The sequence below is a fragment of the Neoarius graeffei genome, chromosome 25, assembly GCF_027579695.1.
Source record: "Neoarius graeffei isolate fNeoGra1 chromosome 25, fNeoGra1.pri, whole genome shotgun sequence".
Lineage (NCBI taxonomy): Eukaryota > Metazoa > Chordata > Actinopteri > Siluriformes > Ariidae > Neoarius > Neoarius graeffei.
In genome coordinates this window covers 34,381,765-34,401,467 of record NC_083593.1, presented here as the reverse complement: position 1 = coordinate 34,401,467, position 19,703 = coordinate 34,381,765, and positions in this window count along the sequence as shown.

The window sequence follows — 19,703 nt, the reverse complement described above, 5'->3', positions numbered from 1 at the left end:
GCAGCCCAGCCTCAGTGGACTTCAATGGCATTGGGAGCTATGCACTTTTCAATCTCAAAATGCAAGACGATTATTGGACAAATACTGTGAAAACGCCCGCCCACAGACTCCCAGCCTCAGTGGACTTCAATGGCATTTGGGAGCGATGCGCTTTTCAATCTCAAAATGCAAGACAGTTATTGGACAAATACTGTGAAAATGCCCGCCCACTGACTCCCAGCCTCACAGTGGGAGGGACATGGCAGTTTCCGCGAGGAGACTGGTGATTGGTGAAAGCGGCCGGATATTTTCTTTGATTGACAGCTCGTTTCAACTATAGACAGGCAGCGGAGAATTTCAGTTCAGTCCCATGCGGAGTCGCAAGTGCTGTGGTGTATTGTAAGAGATCAGCTTACATTTCGATTTCATTCATTACATACAGTTTCTACCAGCTTTTTTAGTTTGTATATATTTTCATTGTAAATAAAGTGTAAATATAGTTTTGTCAAGTTTGCTATCTTAGTTCCAGAAATTTCGTTAATTTGAGTGACTGAACTTGAACTTGAGGGGGCTAGTCAGCTAGCAAGAAAGCTGCGCACGGATGCCAAGCATTGCTGATTTAATTTTGGCGAAGCCATTTGCCAGTCTTCCTTTCGAGGAAAAAATTAAAATTAAAGAGCAGGGTAGACCAACGCCTCAAATTGACTTGGTGAAAAAGGTAGGGAATAATACTCGTTCCTTTCAGCTCTCCTGGTACGAGAAAGTGAATTGGCTAACAGCAAGTGACCCACATCAACAACAGTAAATAGGCTACTTTAGTAATATGTCATGGATGGACCAAAAATATAGAATCTATTTAAAATGTTTATGCTGAGTATATTATATTGGAATATATATTTTTCTGGATATGAATTAAACACAGCTACAAATTGGAAAACATTTTTAAACAAAAACACAGCCGAGAACATTTCACACTACAGACCTGGATTAAAAGTGAAGGGTTATCAAAATTGTCAATAAAACATTTCTCAGTCAAAATAAGTAAAATATAGGGAAAGTGTCATTGAATGAAATGTGTGGCACACAGCTCTATGTTTGGCTCCCTAAGGTCAGTGCTTGTGCCTATTCCAGAACACTCTGCTGTTACTGCTGAGGTTCCCGAGAAAGAGCTGCTTTCAATAATGATCAATTTTTAAACAACATGCCACATGCCACAATTTTAAAATATAAAATGTTAAAACGGGCGGCATGGTGGTGTAGTGGTTAGCACTGTTGCCTCACAGCAAGAAGGTCTGGGTTCGAGCCCCGTGGCCGGCGAGGGCCTTTCTGTCCAGAGTTTGCATGTTCTCCCCGTGTCCGCATGGGTTTCCTCCGGGTGCTCCGGTTTCCCCCACAGTCCAAAGACATGCAGGTTAGGTTAACTGGTGACTCTAAATTGACCGTAGGTGGGAATGTGAGTGTGAATGGTTGTCTGTGTCTATGTGTCAGCCCTGTGATGACCTGGCGACTTGTCCAGGGTGTACCCTGCCTTTCACCCGTAGTCAGCTGGGATAGGCTCCAGCTTGCCTGCGACCCTGAAGAACAGGATAAAGCAGCTACAGATAATGAGATGAGATGAGATGAAAATGTTAAAACATACCCCCCCCAACAACACCATCATGTATATTGGACAGTAGGCTAAAAGAACCTGTTATTTCACAGTTTATGACCCTGCCAACAATCAGCCAGATCAGAGGCAAGAGTATGGGCAAAATTGATGTGTTTTTTCTTTTTTCTTTTAAAATCTGCAAATATCGTAACCGACCAGCTTCCCCTGTTTGAAAGACTACCAGCCGCCACTGATATATACAGTGGTGATTGAAAGTTTGTGAACCCTTTAGAATTTTCTCTGTTTCTGCATAAATATGACCTAAAACATCATCAGATTTTCACACAAATCCTAAAAGTAGATAAAGAGAACCCAGTTAAACAAATGAGACAAAAATATTATACTTGGTCATTTATTTATTGAGGAAAATGACCCAATATTACATATCTGTGAGTGGCAAAAGTATGTGAACCTCTAGGATTAGCAGTTAATTTGAAGGTGAAATTAGAGTCAGGTGTTTTCAATCAGTGGGATGACAATCAGGTGTGAGTGGGCACCCTGTTTTATTTAAAGAACAGGGATCTATCAAAGTCTGATCTTCACAACACTTTTGTGGAAGTGTATCATGGCATGAACAAAGGAGATTTCTGAGGACCTCAGAAAAAGCATTGTTGATGCTCATCTGGCTGGAAAAGGTTACAAAACCATCTCTAAAGAGTTTGGACTCCATCAATCCACAGTCAGACAGATTGTGTAAAAATGGAGGAAATTCAAAACCATTGTTACCCTCCCCAGGAGTGGTCGACCAACAAAGATCACTCCAAGAGCAAGGTGTGTAATAGTCGGCGAGGTCACAAAGGACCCCAGGGTAACTTCTAAGCAACTGAAGGCCTCTCTGACATTGGCTAGTGTTCATGAGTCCACCATCAGGAGAACACTGAACAACAATGGTGTGCATGGCAGGGTTGCAAGGAGAAAGCCACTGCTCTCCAAAAAGAACATTGCTGTTCATCTGCAGTTTGCTAAAGATCATGTGGACAAGCCAGAAGGCTATTGGAAAAATGTTTTGTGGACAGATGAGACCAAAATAGAACTCTTTGGTTTAAGTGAGAAGCATTATGCTTGGAGAAAGGAAAACACTGCATTCCAGCATAAGAACCTTATCCCATCTGTGAAACATGGTGGTGGTAGTATCATGGGTTGGGCCTGTTTTGCTGCATCTGGGCCAGGACGGCTTGCCATCATTGATGGAACAATGAATTCTGAATTATACCAGCGAATTCTAAAGGAAAGTGTCAGGACATCTGTCCATGAACTGAATCTCAAGAGAAGGTGGGTCATGCAGCAAGACAACGACCCTAAGCACACAAGTCATTCTACCAAAGAATGGTTAAAGAAGAATAAAGTGAATGTTTTCGAATGGCCAAGTCAAAGTCCTGACCTTAATCCAATCGAAATGTTGTGGAAGGACCTGAAGCGAGCAGTTAATGTGAAGAAACCCACCAACATCCCAGAGTTGAAGCTGTTCTGTACGGAAGAATGGGCTAAAATTCCTCCAATCCGGTGTGCAGGACTGATCAACTGTTACCAGAAATGTTTAGTTGCAGTTATTGCTACACAAGGGGGTCACACCAGATACTGAAAGCAAAGGTTCACATACTTTTGCCACTCACAGATATGTAATATTGGATCATTTTCCTCAATAAATAAATTACAAAGGATAATATTTTTGTCTCATTTGTTTAACTGGGTTCTCTTTATCTACTTTTAGGACTTGTGTGACAATCTGATAATGTTTTGGGTCATATTTATGCAGAAATATAGAAAATTCTAAAGGGTTCACAAACTTTTAAGCACCACTGTGTATATATATATATATATATATATATATATATATATATATATATATATAACCCTTTGTGTGGTGTTACTCTAGCCAGTGTTCGTGGGTCTGGTGGACCCGCTGCATTTTGGTGCTTTAAATTCAACACAGTCAAACAATTTTACATTAAATTCTTAACAGATGTTTACTTCACCTCAGTTACAAGCAACACAAACAGCATATATGGTTAATATTTGCCCTTTACCTTTGTTAGATTACATTTATTTAAAAAAAAGTGCTGCTCATTTTTTGTTTGTTTTTTAATAAAAATTAATTTTACAAAAAGAAAATCAATTGCAGTCAAGATATGAGTGGGAAAAAAAGATGTTTATCTTCAAATTTACAAATGAAGCAAGGTTTTTCATAACAAATGATTTTTATTTCTTTGAATTTCATTAGAAATTTAACCCATTCAGTTCAGTTTACACAACACAAGCTGAACACATACAGTAAAACCATGTCAGTCTATACAACACATCATCCCCATGCTCGTCTTCGTTTTGGGACTGGCTGATGCTCTATCTTATCCTCTTCTTCAAAGTCACTGTCAGACTCTGAATTTTCAGAAATGTGATCCTCACGTTCTGAAACGTCTTCCTCTACATCATCATCAAAAGCTTCTCTCTCTTCCAAAATCATTTGCAAGTCCGTCTGAGCAGAGAATCTTTTGGCCATCTTGATCAGTTGTGATAAGGAGCCACATTGGAAAAGCTATATTTGTGTCCCGCCCCCAATTTATGGGAACTTCTGTCTTGGTTCCCGCAAGACAGAGGGTAAAATGTGTAGGAATGTGAGAGCAGACAGGTGTTGGTGCTTGAACGGCAGGGGCAGAAACACAAAACTCTCACACACACACACACACACACACACACTAACAGCAGGCCCAGACAGGAGGAGGACAGAGTGAAGGTACACACTTATTAGCCTGACCCGAACATCCTGTATGTAATATAAATGTGTAGGGGGGCGTGTACAGTGCGTGGTCATCGAAAATGTGTTCTGATATATGTTCTTCACAGAAAATGACCCAAGGCCAGTGAGTCTGAGTTTGAAAAAATAATTAATCGTATCATTGTTCCTTTGATAAAAATGAACACGGGTCCCACAGACCCGAACACCATACAAGGGATATATATATATGGGTCATTCCTACAATTCGGTGCCATTTCAGTGTTGTGACTTCCTTTAAAAAAAAAAATGTTAACTTTGTGAGAATTTATCATTTCATCTGAAGGAGGTCTTATTAAACTACAAGAAAATAATATTGGTTGAGCTCACGATATTGAATTATAATAATTTTGACCAAATTCTTGGCATACAACATGGGCCAAATGTCCACCCTGTTACATGACACTTTCATCTTTATTAATAGGTGTCCTGAATGCACAGTCTTTGTGATATTTACATTTTCGAATATCAAAAATGTCCCTTATTTGCTCAGTAAAAAGTATTTAAAATATATTCATAAATAAGCATTATCTTGAAAAAAGTCATGTTCTGTTTTAAGGCAAAATGTACTTTCAACACATTTCTTTTGCAATAAAAAGAAAGTTAAATGGAATTGTGGCCCATTTTTAAGTGATTTGAGTTTTTCAATTGATTCACTGTGTTTGTAACCACAAAGTCAAGCAAAGTATTATTCAATTTTATTTAATTAATATAAAAAACACAGGGGTAACAGGGTGGACAACAACATGTAACAGGGTGGACCTTACAACAGGGTTTAAAAATACATTTCATTTTCAAAAGGCAATTCAGTCAGTTTATCACACCACACCATAATGCACACCCAACATAAACATCAGGAACACTGATGAACACACCAGTTTTATATTTGAACCTTTAACCCATTTGTTTTTCTCTGAAATTCCACACCTTTTTATCTAACTTGACGGATCTTTTGTTTACAGGTTGTGACGCTCTCATGAGGCACACAACCTGTCATCATTGTACCAGCTAATATCCTCTCTCGGACTTGGCCAGTATAACTTGTTGGTTCCATTCTTATGCATACCGTACATTTCACTTTTACATCTTCTTCAACATCCATGATGATTCCTGGGCAAGGTTCATCGTTATAGTTCACTATGCACCATTGCCCAATATTTTCTCACTTGATGACCTCAGGCTGTGATGGTTCATCAATACAATATGGGCTTTCCTCTTCTCCCAGGCTCACCTCCTTCAGCCCATAGCACACACAGTCAAGAACACTTTTGTCTGCCTGGCAAAGGCAAGTTATGTCCCGATATTTAATTTTCCCTGGAGAGAAACTGATGACTTGATGGATTTTCATTGTTCCTTTGACTGGCACAAGTGGGGGCACATTTCTTATTTCTTGTACTTTCCTCTCAACATCTTCTTCTTTTACAAAAAAAAAAGTTCACTGACGTCCCCATGATTTTTTAACTGTGTGAACATGGCCTCGGCATTGGGGATATCCCCTCCATGGTGGACATTTTTGTCAGCTGACCTTTTAATAGCACCCCCAACACCATCTGGAGCCCTCTTTCCATGGTTGGCCTCAAAAAAGTTCCAGCTGATTTCTTTGAAGCCTTTCTTAAAAGGTTCTTTTGATAGAAGGTAAAACTTTCTTCTAACCCTGGTTGGGGGGCATTTTCTGGCTCTGGGTGACTTTGTGGACTTGAAGGAGGAGTTAACTGAAAGGTTGTCCTGGATCTTACGCTTTCTCTCTACTTTCTCTGCCATTTCTTTCTCTGTGCTCTCTTCTCTCTTTCACCGAGGTCTGACACTTTCCTTTTTCTTCCTTCTTCTGTGTCTCTTCTCCAACTCTCTTTCTCTTTATTTAGGTATTTTGCCCATTTTTCAGGGTCTGCGTCACGCCGTGTCCTGTAGCGCCATTGCTTTTCTGCAGCAGACAGTGGTGCCATTCACTGACAAAAACATGCATGTTGTTTTAATCGGTCATTTTGAAAGTATATAAAAAAACAAATGTATAAATTATAGGAAGAAAGAAAAAATACCAATAAATGCTGAACATATTTATTCATATAGCCTTCTTAAGTCCACCCTGTTATTATGAGTCCACCATGTTACTGTGCAAAATGGTAACAGGGTGAACAGTAACAGGGGGGGACATTTTTGGCTGAAGTTAGCCATTACTACTCATGGGATGAGCAACATGCTAGTGCTTGGTGACCACAGAGGAATATTTATAACATATTTACTAACCATATTTTAAAATTTGCAAAAAATTATCAGTTTCAAAAATAAAATGGTCTAACAGAGTGGACATGTTATGCCTTGCTGCATCAGTGAGCCATTTAAAAAGGCTGAAAAAGAGTAGATTAAAGAGTGATACTCTGCTTCTTGTAGAAGATTTACCTCCAAAAATCTCTTCTACTAGGGTGGCACGGTGGTGTAGTGGTTAGTGCTGTCGCCTCACAGCAAGAAGGTTCGAGCCCCGTGGCCGGCGAGGGCCTTTCTGTGCGGAGTTTGCATGTCCTCCTCGTGTCCGCGTGGGTTTCCTCCGGGTGCTCCGGTTTCCCCCACAGTCCAAAGACATGCAGGTTAGGTTAACTGGTGGCTCCAAATTGACCGTAGGTATGAATGTGAGTGTGAATGGTTGTCTGTGTCTATGTGTCAGCCCTGTGATGACCTGGCGACTTGTCCAGGGTGTACCCCGCCTCTCGCCCATAGTCAGCTGGGATAGGCTCCAGCTTGCCTGCGACCCTGCAGAACAGGATAAAGCGGCTAGAGATGATGAGATGAGATCTCTGCTACTTCCTGGGGATCATGTGACTAGAGGACTAGTCAGTGGGTGTATTTAAAGCGATATCCATCAGAGTAACGGGGGGACAGTCAACACAGGGACATAAATAATTTTGAAGTGTTAATGCATTAAAAATCTATTAATATAAAAAATAATATTTATTCATAAATTTGACAAATAAGATTAGACAACAATAATTAAAATTTTAGAATTTGTTTAGTTTTTATTGCTTATAATTGTAACTGTAGTTGAGCAAACAGGCATGGGGACACATAAATTTGGCCTATTTGCTATAAAATCAGATAAATAATTTTTAATTAATTCATCCTTTTAAAATATTGTTGTGTTTTATGGTAGAAGGGGGCTTATCATTTAAAATGTGATTTTTGAAATCAAGATTAGAATATTTTTAAACAAAATATGCCATACATATAATATCATGGGGGCTCAAATGACACGGAATGTTAGGAATGACCCTATATACCATTTTATATATATATATATCTCATCTCATTATCTCTAGCTGCTTTATCCTGTTCTACAGGGTCGCAGGCAAGCTGGAGCCTATCTCAGCTGACTACGGGCGAAAGGCGTGGTACACCCTGGACAAGTTGCCAGATCATCACAGGGCTGACACATAGACACAGACAACCATTCACACTCACATTCACACCTACGGTCAATTTAGAGTCACCAGTTAACCTAACCTGCATGTCTTTGGACTGTGGGGGAAACCGGAGTACCCGGAGGAAACCCACGCGGACACGGGGAGAACATGCAAACTCCGCACAGAAAGGCCCTCGCCGGCCACGGGGCACGAACCCGGACCTTCTTGCTGTGAGATGACAGCGCTAACCACTACACCACCATGCCGCCTTTTATATATATATATATATATATATATATATATATATATATATATATATATATGGGCAAGAACCTCACTATGTGGACTATGTGCAATATTCAACAGTACATGCTGCATTAAATCCTTTATTGTGCAATATATTTAATATATGTAGCATAGTTAGTATATTCTACTCTATAGAATATTATTTTATTAAGTATCTACTTGTACATTTGATATTTTTGGTTACCAGATTATGTGCAATAGCTATATGCGGTAGTTATATTGACATAAGCCAGTGGAACAAAATTTCATTCAAATGTGCATTCTGAATGTACAGGTGAATGACCATAAAGTTATTGATCTACACCCTGGACAAGTCACCAGATCAATGCAGGGCTAACACACAGAAACAAACAACCATTCACACCTACATTTAATTTAGAGCCACCAGTTAACCTAACCTGCATGTCTTTGGACTGTGGGGGAAACCAGAGCACCCTGAGGAAATCCATGCAGACATGAGGAGAAAATGCAAACTCCACACAGAAAGCTCCGTGTCGGTCACTGGGCTCAAACCCAGAACCATGAGGCAACAGTGCTAACCACTATGCTGCTGATTCTTTTATCAACATTTGGATCTGTCTGCCACTTTAATAAAGGACTGTTTTAATTGCAATTGCATCCACCTCCAGTCTTCTGAACAACACATTTTAATAATCATAAACTAGCAATTTATTTCAATTTGGTAACAAATATCTACCTCCCTTATTATGAAAAAAGTTCATGCATTATTTATGTATCGTATACCTACAATTTACTTTTGATCCCTGCATGAAACTAGCATGTCTAGGTATGCCTGAAGAGATGTAAACTGCATAAAGGTTGTTCACAGGTATCAAAGTTTTAAAGCAGTAAAGTATTAAGCCTGTGCTCAGGAAATCCTGGGGGAGAGCTTGGCCTTTCTCTCTCTGAAAGCATTCAGATTACCCATTAAGTTACATGAGCAGAAAAAAAAAAAGATACAATGGCTTCTCATGTGTCAGAGGAACCTGATTGTTTTGTATCATTATATCAAGAATTGTTGCTTTTTTTGTTTACTTATGTCTATTAAATCTAAGAAATTATATGTCAATTGTACTAAGGTATATAGTAAGTATATATTTTGTAAGGATCAGCCAGTACTGTTGTTGAATGTTGTAACTATCTTATTTCTTGATTGTAGTATGTGTTTCAAATACATACTGCATGAGGTCTGGTTTGACCAGAGCAACTATTGATTTCCTTTTTTGCTCCTACGCTTCTTGTTTATTGAGAAGTCACTGGACGAAGGTTAGAGTTTTTGACACACAATATTTTCTGGCATCTGCAGCCACTATTTGACCAAGTTAGACTTTTCTAGTCATGTTTTATTTTGCACTTTTACAAACAAGATTAAAAAAAAAAAACTGAGAGGTTTACCAGTGTCACAGTTTTCACATGCTTCAAAGATTTTTCTTTGGCTGGAAGAAGACTGAAGTAAATGTAGTCATATCATTTTAAACAAAATTTACCTTTGACTACAAATGGATGTGACCATAGTAAATGTAACACACCATGGCTGCAGTTTTCACACTTTGCATTAAAGTACCCACAATTGGTTTGATTTATATTGCTGTGTTTTTGTGAGAAGAATATCTTACATAAAACACAGCCACACTATGGGCAAACAAATAAGAAAACAACACATTTCACTGAAGAAAAAAAAGCTCTGCATATGTTCTGGTTCATTTATTTATTTATACAGTCAGGTCCATTAATAGTTGAACATCGACAGAGTTATTGCTTTTTTAACTGTCTATTAGAATAGGGGTTCTCAACCTTTTCTACTTTAAGGCCCACCTACTTGTAATGAGTCAAGGCCCATTAAAAATGATCCCTGATTATTTTGCCTCATCTATTATATTAGAATCTAGTAATTTACTGTAAAGTTTATTAATGGAATGCAACATCACTCCCTGTTACAGATGGGAGCGCAGGAATTAAATAAATGCAATAAAAACAAACTGTTTTTAATTGTAGGTATTGTGTTTAAAACTGCATGCATGTGCCAGAAGCCACATAAAACCATGCATGCAGGCCATTCTCAGTCAAAAGGATAATGATCCAAAAGTGGAGTCTGGGCGATTACCACAAGAACTTATTGCCATGTTTGTGTGCAGCAAACAAGCAAGTTATTAAAACCAAAAAGTACTCTCAAAATAAGTGGATATAGAAACCACTAAATGGGATAGATTCTGACACGTTAACAAAGAAGGATTTTTCCTATGAGTTGGAAAATTATCCATCCATTGAGTTCCCTGACATCTCAAACTACCTGGTGCTGCAGACATCGTTCTACACGGACACATAGATGAAAACCCGGAAGAGCATGGAGGCATACAACTTTTTATATGTGACTGGGTTAAAGATCTGGGGATCAGTACTACAAGATAAATCCTGTATCATTTATGCCCAGGTAAGTTGGCATTTTTGAGCTTTCTGTATGCGTCTTTGCAATGGTTGCTAAGATGCTACAAGCTTCAGTATCGAGTGTAAACAAACCACAGCCCCTTGATTCTCAGTCCTCCCTGCTCTTCTCTTCCAGGCAAATCATTCACAAAAGGTCCATGGAAACACCTTTAAAGACCTGGGTATTACACATATTATATACACAGTAGTTTACAATATGGTGACCATGAAGAAACCGTAAACAAAAACACATCTGAGGACTTAAGCATCTCCAGAACTTCAAAACATTATGAAATAATGAAAAATGGTGAGAAAAGTAATTTGAAAATCCAAACTAAATAAATCAAAGGAATTTACAAACCTTTCACAAAGTGATCACTGCAAACTCGATCGTTCTTCGACTCCACTCCCTTCCATTGCAGTGAAAGGTTCAAGAGTCACCTTTCTCATCATGTTTTGGTAAAATCCTTTGCTCTTTCACCCTTTATCACTTCATGGGCAACCAGGAAAAAACTTTTATCACTTTCACGGTTTGTTCGATTCAAGCAGCCCAAAACAATGCAAGCATAGGGCATTTTATCAACCAGCAAGGCACTTCAGCAATAGTAACGCTTTGGGAACAATGAGCTTAGCTGACCACCACTTCTTGTGTATCTAATGAGGCGGCTGTGACATCAAATGCAACCCAGCAATTATACCGTACTAAAAATTAGCTTCAACTTGAAAAAAAAAATCTGTGGCCCACTAGATGGCACGTCGCGGTTCACTAATGGGCCACGGCCCAGTGGTTGAGAAACACTGTATTAGAGTATATTGGAGTTGAAATTGAAGAATGAAATTGACAGTGTCTACATTCAGCCTTAATTTAAGGGTACTTGCATCAAAATCAGATGAATGATGTAAGAATTACAGCACATTTTTATTATCAATAAATATAAGCAAACCAGTTCCACTGGCAACTGTAATGCCTGTGCTCTAAGGTGAGGTAATATGTTTTGGAGTATGAGCAGATCCTTCCCTTCTCCATATATTTCTCCTTCCATCATTCTGGTTTAGGTTTACCTTTGTTTCTTTTGTCCATGATTTGTTGTTCCAGAACTACACAGGCTTTTATCAAACTCTTGGTATTCCTGTTGTTGAGGCTGACCAGTGGTTTACATCTTATGGTAAACCTTCTGTGTTTACTCTGGTGAAATCTTCTTTTGATTGTTGATTTTGGCATAGATACACTACCACCTGGAGGATACGACCTTGATCTGGCAAACAGTTGTGAAAGAAAAGGGTTCTTTTTTCCCCTCCAACACAGTTTTCTGTGGTATTTTGGGCCTTTTAGTGTTCTTGAGTTCAACAGTTCTTTCTTTTTAAAGAATATATGTATTTAGTTCATTTAACCACATATAGGGTTTTTGTTATCTCTTTCATGGATTTGTTTTAATTTTTCATCCGAATGATGGCTTTCATCACTAGCAGTGACAGGTCTTTGGACTTGTTGTAGGTAAGAAGCAATAGTTTCATAATGCAAATGCCATGCTTGAAGTCATCTCTAGACCATTTACCTGCTTACTTGTAGGTAAGTTTAGCAGTTCCTGATGGGGTTGGAGCACAGAAGCATGGCAGGCGAGAGTTGATGTTCACATACACTCTCTTTATTTGACTTATTTTAGCTTTTCAGCTTACTCACTCACACTATCACACACACATGCATTGTGGTCGGGAGAGACTCTTCTCTGCTTTCCCCCTCCTTTTATGCTCCATCCCTGCAACACACACACACACACACACACACACACATTGATTGACAGCAGGTGTAATGACTTAGCCACTTACCTTCCCTGACCCCGCCCTCCATTCACAAACTGCTGCTTGGCCACGCCCCCACTGCCACATACCCCCACCGCCCGACTCAGGCCAGGGAGCCGTCCGGCCTGAAGCTGCTTCCCCCCCCCGACAAGACAGGAAGTCTGCCACCACCATCTCTGCCCCTGGCCTGTGGACAACCGTGAACTTAAATGGCTGGAGGGCGAGATACCAACGGGTGATCTGCACATTGGCATCCTTCATGAGGTGGAGCCACTGGAGGGGGCGCGTGGTCCGAACAGAGAGTGAAAGGGCACCCCAGCAGGTAGTATTGGAGGGTGAGGACTGCCCACTTGATGGCAAGATACTCTTTTTCGATGGTACTGTACTTACTTTCACACATCGAGAGTTTATGGCTGATGTACAGCATGGGGAGCTCCTAACCCTCCACCCTCTGGGACAAAACGGCCCCCAGCCCTCTGACATCCAAATAATTAGATATAAACCTATGATAATAGCCAGCCAGCCCCAGGAACCATTTCACCTCCTTCTTGATCTTGGGCCTAGGGCAGGCTGCAATCTCTGCAGTCTTGTTAATTTGGGGCGCACCTGCCCATGACCCAAGTGGAACCCCAGATACTGTACTTCCACCCGCCCAATTGCACACTTTTTCGGGTTAGCTGTGAGGCCCGCATGCCTCAGCGACTTTAGAATGGCCCTCAGATGTTCCAAGTGCTGCGGCCAATCATGGCTGTAGATTATTATATCGTCTAGATACGCAGCCGCAGAGGCAGTGTGAGGGCGGAGGACCCTGTCCATGAGCCACTGGAACATAGCGGGTGCCCCAAATAACCCAAAAGGGAGTGTGATAAATTGGTGTAATCCAAATGGAGTGGAAAAGGCAATTTTCTCTCGGGATGGAGGAGTCAAGGGGATCTGCCAATATCCCTTTGTTAAGCCTCACTCACAACCCGCCATAAGTGTTTTGGACACGTACGGGTCACAGGGTTTGGTAGCTCGCAGCCGTGCCGCAGGGTCACGGTGAACCTGGGGGAAAGTTTGGGGGAGGAGTCTGGGCAAAGTAATTGTCAAGTACAGGTTGCACACCTGACTTCCTTGAGGCGTGGGAAAAATTGCGCCGTTAGCCCATGGAAAGCGTATGTCTGACACGTGTGATCAGTGCGTGTTCAGTGAGTGTGGAGTGTGCGATACTTGCATTTTACCAGTTTCCTGCGCTACGAGTTCGGGCCGCTCTTGTGAAGCATGTGTGATTAGCACGTTACAATCACTCATAACTTGCATGTGATGCAAGCCAGGAATGGGTATAAAACCAGCATGTTTGCAGCATTCTGCATCTGTCTTTCGGCTGAAGAACAATGAATATTTCGTGGAATTTTTTTTTATTTATTTCAGTTTAAAGTTTAGAATATGGGACCCAAGAAGAAGTGAGCAAAAGTGAAGTAACCCAACCTGAAACAGCAGAGGGGAAGGAGGAGGAATAATTTGATGATGATGGTAGCAGCACCGGCAAGCCCTGCACGGACAGGGAGAAGTATGCCTTCAAGCCGGCAGAAGGCACAGCACCCCACCAGAGGTATTTTCACAGGTAAATACACATGCTTTAAACATTCATTTCAGTATCTATATGTTTATGTAATTAATATTATATATGCTGATTTTCATGTATGTTTCAGCTAACAACGCCCAGAAGTATGGACATTGCAATTCCATCATTGCTGTCAGGCCATTGTGCCATGCTCAGTGATAAGGACAAGGACATCCCGACACCCCATCCCACCACTCAGCAGGAGTAGGAGCAGGACAGTAGCTTGGAGTCAAAGTGTGTTTCAGTACTCAAACTGTTGGGCTATTTAGTTGGGATTTTTCATAATGTAATAAAATGCGTTTTTCCCTTATACTCATGTTTTATTATTTGATGTTTGCATGGTAAATTAACATATACTCAAATAAAAACAGCAAATGAGGTGGTCTTCTTCCCTTCTACAATGCTACATGCTACACGATCGGTTTCTTGGTTCCTCCCCAATATATATAAAAAAAAATCTCCTTCTCACCCCCGGCGGGGGGGTGGTATCCATGTCATCCTCAAGCTCGGGTCCTCTACCAGAGGCCTGGGAGTTTGAGGGTTCTGCGCAGTATCTTCGATGTTCCTAGGACTGCGCTCTTCTGGACTGAGGCTTCAGATGTTGTTCCTGGGATTTGCTGGAGCCACTCTCCCAGTTTGGGGGTTACTGCCCCAAGTGCCCCCACTACCACGGGGACCACGCAACCCTTGACCTTCCACATCCGTTCCAGCTGCTCTTTCAACCCTTGATACTTCTCAAGTTTCTCATGTTCCTTCTTCCTGATGTTGGCGTCAGCTGGGATCGCCACATCTATCACCACCACCCTCTTCTGCTCTTTGTCCACCACCACTATGTCCGGTTGGTTAGCCAGGATCTGTTTGTCAGTCTGGAAGCTGAAGTCCCACAGAATCTTGGCCCTGTTGTTCTCAGCCACCTTCTGTGGTATGGCCCATTGGGACTTGGGTATTTCTATTCCATACTGGTTGCAGATGTTCCTGTATACTATCCCAGCCACTTGGTTGTGCCTCTCCATGTACGCTGATCCAGCTAGCATCTTACACCCTGCTACTATGTGCTGGACTGTTTCAGGGGCTTCTTTGCACAGTCTGCATCTTGGGTCTGATCTACTCTGGTAGATCCTGGCCTCTATGGCTCTTGTGCTTATGGCCTGTTCTTGTGCTGCCATGATTAGTGCCTCTGTGCTGTCTGTCAGTCCTGCATTATCCAGCCACTGGTAGGATTTCTTGATATCAGCCACTTCCTCTATCTGACGGTGGTACATGCCATGTAGGGGTTTGTCTCTCCAGGTTGTCTGTTCCTCCTCCTCCTCTGCACTCTCATCAGGGTTCTGCTGCCTGAGACATTCACTTAGCAGTTCATCCTTTGGGGCCATCTTTCTGATGTATTCTCGGATTTTCAATGTTTCATCCTGGACCGTGGTCTTGACGCTCACTAGCCCTCGGCCTCCCTCTTTCCGCTTAGTGTATAGTCTCAGGGTGCTGGACTTGGGGTGGAACCCTCCATGCATGGTGAGGAGCTTTCTAGTCTTGATATCTGTGGCTTCTATCTCCTCCTTTGGCCAGTTTATGATACCAGCGGGGTATCTGATGACTGGTAGTGCGTACATGTTGATGGCTCGGACCTTGTTTTTACCATTCAGCTGACTTTTCAGGACCTGCCTTACTCTCTGGAGGTATCTGGCTGTGGTTGACTTCCTTGTGGCCTCTTCATGGTTTCCATTAGCCTGTGGGATGCCAAGGTACTTGTAACTGTCTTGGATATCACCTATGTTGCCCTCTGGTAGGTCAATCCCTTCAGTCCGGATCATCTTGCCTCTCTTTGAGACCATCCGGCCACACTTGTCCAATCCGAATGACATCCCTATGTCATCGCTGTAGATCCGGGTGGTGTGGATCAGCGAGTCTATTTCTCGCTCATTCCTGGCATACAGCTTGATGTCATCCATGTAGAGCAGGTGGCTGATTGTTGCCCCACTACGGAATCGGTACCCGTAGCCGCTATTCGTGATGATCTGACTGAGGGGGTTCAGGCCTATGCAGAACAGCAGTGGTGATAGCGCATCTCCTTGGTATATGCCGTACTTGATGTTGACTTGGGCAATGGGTTTTGAGTTGGCCTCTAGGGTTGTCTTCCACATTTCCATTGAGTTCTGTATGAAGGTCCTTAGGTTCCTGTTGATCTTATACAGTTCCAGACATTCCAGTATCCATGTGTGTGGCATTGAGTCATAGGCTTTCTTGTAGTCAATCCAGGCAGTGCACAGGTTGGTCTGTCTCTTCTTACAGTCTCGGGCGACTGTTCTATCGGCCAGTAGCTGGTGCTTGGCTCCTCTGGTGTTACTGCCAATTCCTTTCTGTGCCTCCCTCATGTATTCAGCCACATGCCTACTCATTTTTGCCGCAATGATGCCTGACAGGGCCTTCCATGTTGTGCAGAGACAGGTAATTGGCCGGTAGTTGGATGGGATGGGTCCCTTTTGGGGGTCCTTCATGATTAGGACTGTCCTGCCTTGGGTTAGCCATTCTGGGTGGGTTCCATCCCTCAGCAGCTGGTTCATCTGTGCTGCTAGGCGTTCATGGAGTGCAGTTAGCTTCTTCAGCCAGTACGTATGGATCATATCGGGGCCTGGTGCTGTCCAGCTCTTCATCTTTGACACTCTTTCTTGGACGTCTGCCATTGAGATGGTTACTGGTTCTTGTTCTGGGAGGTTGCTGTGGTCAGCTCTTAGGTCCACTAACCATTGGGCATCGGTGTTGTGTGATGCCTTTCTTTCCCATATGTCTTTCCAGTATTTTTCCACCTCAGCTCTTGGTGGGTCTGACCTGAGTGCCTCTGGTATGGAGAGTGAGTTGTACTTCCTGGGCGCCCCTTTATTCACCATGTTCCCTTTCTGTAGTTCAGCTAGCTGGCTAACTTCTCTCCTTGCTGCCTTTATCTTGGCCTCTAATCGTCTCTTCCATGGTGGATACTGTTTGTTATGTCCCGAGCCCACCTTGTGTCCAAGCATCTCCATGATTACTGTTGCTGTACTGTGTATCAGCTTGTTGGTCTCAGTGATGGTTCTTGTGGAGATTGTCTTCAGAGCAGCATTCACATCTACTAGTAGATCTTCTGAAGGTACTTGGCAACTCAGCTTCGGTATTTGTCGGGGGCTCACGATCTTCCTTCTCAGGTCAGCAGCTCTTGTGTTGAGGCTGTTAGCTGTTGGGGCTTGGTACCCAATCTCTGGTTGTGGGGATGATGATGACATCTCCCCGCTGACCTGTCTTCCTGGCTCTTCCTTGCCGTAGCATCGTTGTTGTATTTCATTAATCTCTAGTTGTGATAGTAGATTTCGATTACAGATGTTGGAACACTGGGCTAATAGCTGTTTCTTTGTTAGCCTTGATTGTGGGTTTCGAAGTATCTCTGCATGTATCCCCTCTCTCTGGGATTGCTTGTATAGTAGCATTCCAGCAAATCCGTATTTTCTGTCCTCGTCCATCAATGTCTTGTTCCAGTAGCCCATTTCTCATCAGTTTGCCCTGGTTCCCTAGCAACTGACGCAGACCTTGTTGACCCGGGCGATGTCTGAGCCGGTATGACTCTATCAGTTATGTTTTCACTCATTCCTGAGGTAGGCTGATATATCATGAGGGGTTTTGCCTAAGGACCCTTACTGGATGATGTTTTGCCCCGACCGGGATTCGAACCCCGATCTCCTGCGTCGTAGTTAGTGAGCATTACCACTGTACTATCCAGCTGATATATATGATGATATATGATGTATATATATATATATACACCCAGAGTCTTGCCCCTTGTGTCACATGCAGGTCGTGTGCACTGTGTGCAGGTCGCGTGCACTGTGTGCACACCACACATAGGGGTAGAAAGTGAGATGCACTTCTGTCTTGCGCACCACACAAATAGCAAGTGTGGAATACTTGTGTAGTATTTCTGAGGCAGGTCACTCATACAATGACTGTGCGTCACTCATGAGTCTTACTGTCATCGCAAAAAGCCCCTACTAGCCGCGCTGCTGACTTGGTTCAGGTGTACAAAAGGATTACGGGTCCCATACGTAGTGTATAAATTCTTGATTTGTCGCAAGACCCATAGAATTTGCATGTTCAGGACCAAAAGTCTCCACGGGCAGTCTGCGACCTTCTATGGTGCTGAACACACGCAAGTGTCATGCAAGTCTCAAGCACGGCTTTGCCAAATTTTTTACCATAGACCACCCATAGCAGCATGTATGGCGGGTTGTGAGTGAGGCTCTAGATCCAGTATCGAATAAAAGCAAGCACCGCCTAACCGATTAAGCAACTCATCAATGCGAGGCAGTGGGTATGCGTCGAATTTAGACACCACATTGACTTTTCTATAGTCCACACAGAACTGGACTGACCAGTCGATTTTGGGAACCAGGACCACTGGGCTGCTCCAGTCACTGTGGGACTCCTCAATTATGCCCATTTCGAGCATGGTCTTGAGTTCATCCCTAACCACCTTTTTCTTGTGTTTGGGCAAGCGGTAAGGGTGGCTATGCACTAACACCCCTGAGGCTGTTTCTACGTGGTGTTCTATGAGGTGGGTACGACCGGAAAAGGGCGAGAGCACGTCAGAAAATTCCTTTTGCAACTTGGCTACCTCCGTTAGTTGGGCCGGTGAGAGGTGGTCTCCACAAGGGACCGGAGTAGTTTGAGATGTTATCTTTTTTACCTCCAGCCCCAGCTCCGCCTTCTCTGGGACTACCAATGCCAATGCCACAGAGACCCCCCTCATTCCGGTGTTTTAAAAGGTTGAGGTGGTAAATTTGTAATGCTCCGCCCCATTCATTCACTTCACCTCATAGTTGATGTCCCCGACTTGCCATGTGACCTCGAAGGGCCCTTGCCACTTGGCGATTAATTTAGAGCTCAATGTGGGCAATAATAAGAGTACTTTGTCTCCCGGCGTGAACTCTCTAAGGCACGTGCCCGTCATACAGCCGGATTTGACATTCTTGTGCCTGCTGCACTTTCTCCTGGGTTAAGTGTGTGAGTGTGTGGAGTTTTGCACACAAGTCAAGAACGTACTGAATTTCGTTTTTGCTAGGCGAAGGTCCCTCCTCCCAGTTTTCTCGTCGCAAATCCAGAATGCCACGTGGATTATGCCCATATAATAATTCAAATGGAGAAAATCCTGTGGAGGCTTGCAGGACCTCTCGTACTGTAAATAACAGGGGCTTGAGCCATTTATCCTAATTACGTGCATCTTCACTTACAAATTTCCGGATTATGTTTTTTAGAGTTTGGTTAAAGCGCTCCATTAAGTCATCCATTTGTGGGTGATAGACACTGGTGCAGATAGACTTAATCCCCAGTAACCCATACAGTTCCTGCAGTGTGTGTGACAAAGAACGTGCCTTGGTCTGTCAGGATTTCTTTCGGAATCCCGACCCGGGAGAAAAAGCAGAAGAGCACTTGCACAATACTGCGTGCTGAGATATTGCAGAGAGGCACTGCTTCCAGATATTGCATTGCATAGTCCACCAGAACTAAAATAAAGTGATATTCCCATGCTGACCGATCTAATGGCCCGACAAGATCCATCCCAATTCGCTCAAACGGGATTTTGATTAAAGGGAGAGGGCACAAAGATCCTTTTGGAGTGGCCGCGGGATTTCCTAATTGGCATTCGCGGCACACTGCACACCACCGACGGACATCCCCTTGAATCCCTGGCCAATAGAACCGGGTCATTATTCGGGCTAGTGTTTTATCCTGCCCTAAGTGTCCAGCCATGGGATTAAAGTG